We start from the raw sequence: 2,739 nt of genomic DNA on the forward strand, positions 1-2,739 counted from the left end.
CCGAAAATTTTCAACCCCCCCAGAAAATTACTATGGCCATATTTGATGACAGTGAGAGGACCGGACTAATTTACCGATCCAGATGGAGAATATCGATTGTGTCAATCTCGAGTCGGTCGACCGATATGATCGGCAAACTGATTTAAGGCGAGAAGACTGCTAATTTCCCTCCTATTATTGGTGACTGCCCTTCGATGTACATTCGGCCCCTCACCACAATGGGTGTCCCGACAGCGGCTCGGTTCCGAGCGGTAATATTGATGATGACCTCTCTCATCCTCATGAGAGTCATAATCCCCCCATCTGAGCTGTACATCTGTCTATGGCTGGTCTCCTGATCCAACACATCTTTTGATTCAGCCACGAGACTAGGCTTTGACATAGGTCTTTGTTAGATGGGATGTACTGCCGATCTCTAGAGATTGCCCAAATGATGTAATCTGACCTTTAATGTAATCCGATCTCTTGAGATCAGCCAAATGTTATAACCTGACCTTTAATGTAATCCGATCTCTTGAGATCGCCCAAATGATGTAATTCGATCTTTTGGAAATGAAATTTTATTTTGACAATTATCGTTTTATTATTATTGCATTTGTTATTTTTCGATCTCTGATGTGTTTATCCAATCCGACTCCTAATTGAATGGTCCTTAACTGATCTGTAGTTCCAAACAACCACCTTAATCTGCCGGTCTTTAACCAGTCGATCTCTCCTTGTTTAATTATGGAATTTCCGGAATATTTGTGAGACATGTTAGAAAAAGCTAGCGAATCCCGTTAACCGATGCGCCGCTTGGGACACCGTGAGCATTAAATGCTCAGACGGGTATAAATAGGGGATGGGTCAGCCAGTTGCTCCCTTATGTCATTTTCAGCCTCTCGTGAGTGATTCCGAAATCCTTTCATTTTTTCAAGTTCTTCCGACACCGATCACACTCCAGTAAGGGTTTTGATCTTTCTATTAGTTTAAAATTTCTCTTTTCTTTGAAAATGAGCGGTGCCGAGAGTCATAGAGCGGCGAGCCCCCCTTCCATTCATGTCTCATGGTCGTCAGATGAAGTTGAGGTGGTCGGACCGAGCAGGCGATCTGAACCTCCTGCATCCTCCGTTCCAGCCTGTGGTCAAGCGGTACCCTCAAGACGAACACATTCTTCAGGGAGAGAAAAACTCCCCAAGGACGAGCTGCCGCCAATCCTTCAAGAAACCGATCTACAAATGTTTAACTAAGAATATAACCTTCGGGCTGACTCATACAAACTCATCAGATGCCATGGCGATCTCCGAGCTGATCACTTCTTCGAAGAAAATGATATGATCATGGTATGCGAAGAGCAATTAAAAGCCGGACTGCTGTTTCGTCTTGATGACTTCTTTAAGGAAGTCTTGAAATTTCACCAAGTGTGCATAGCCCAAGTACATCCGAACTCATGGCGGATCCTAATAGCCTTCAGAGGCCTCTGCCGAGCTAAGGGGCTCAGACCAACGGCGAAGGTATTCGCCGAGCTACATAGGCTAACTCACCGAAAGGACAACGAGTATTGGTTCTTTCAAGCGAAGCCACATTGTGGGCTTTTTACCCACCTGCCCTCCTCCCTGAAGAATTGGAAGAGTCACTTTTTCATTCTGAGGAGCAAGGTTCTAAGCGATTTTGAGGGTTTCTCACGTAGCTGGCTGCATCAGGGCCCATTACTTTCGAAGCGCATCACCCTGAATAGGAAAGAGGGCATAATGGTGATGGAACTGAAAGATCAGGCGACCACACAGAAGTTCTCTTGTTTAGATGTAGTGACGGCAGAAGTGCATCATTGGACAATGCAGCTGATTACCGGCGAAGAACGCGGGCTTCAGCTCTCTGACGTCAGCTTCGGTACTTTCTATATTTCAGATCTTTGGGCCTTAGCGAATTCACTGACATTTTCTTTGTGCAGGCATGGCGGGCAGCAAGGCTTCCAAAGAGAGCTGAAAGCGGAAGAGAGAGGTCTCCAGGAGGGTGCGGGAGATGAAGTATGCCGAGGCCTCTCAGACACCAAGGCACGATCCGGGGGAGACACAGGAAGGCTCGTCCCGACCCTCAGGATCGCCGATCCCTGACATAGAAGTGGTTCGGTCTCCTCCTCGTCAAGAAGAGCTACCACCACCCCCTCCAGTTGCTTCGAGTGCGGAAGGGGGTCCTTCCCAACCTCCTGCGACGACCTTTTCCCACAGTGCTCAAGTCCTAATCCATTCGCTGGAGAAGAACCGCATGGTTCGGGAGAATCCGGGCTTGGCTAAGGTATTAGGGGCCTCGATCTGCCTTTAAGAGGATCGGGATAGGCTGTCCCCGAACAGTCTCGATGATATCCTGACCCGGACTATGAGCCTGAACGTGGAGAGTTTGGTGAACCAACACATTGTTCGAGAGAAAGGCTCACCGTATGAGGCAGGAGATCGAGAAGGTGGGTCAGGAAGCCGTTTCCCTCCGATCCGAACTTTCATCCGCCCAAAACTACATAGCTGCAATTGAGGGGCGGATGAAATCCTACGAGGATAAACTGGCCGAGCAAGCTCATGTTCTTGAAGAGGTTCGGGCACTCCGAGTCACTGATGTTGCTCGCCTCACTGAGGAACTCAAAGCAAAAGAGGAAGAGGCAGTGACAAGGGAGGCCGGCGCCTATGTGAATGCCCATGGGGATCTCTTAGCTGAGCTCAAGAAACGTTATCCCGAGGAAGACTTTTCCTAGATGGTGGTCCTGGCTCC

This window comes from Hevea brasiliensis, chromosome 8, assembly GCF_030052815.1.
Source record: "Hevea brasiliensis isolate MT/VB/25A 57/8 chromosome 8, ASM3005281v1, whole genome shotgun sequence".
Classification (NCBI taxonomy): Eukaryota; Viridiplantae; Streptophyta; class Magnoliopsida; order Malpighiales; family Euphorbiaceae; genus Hevea; species Hevea brasiliensis.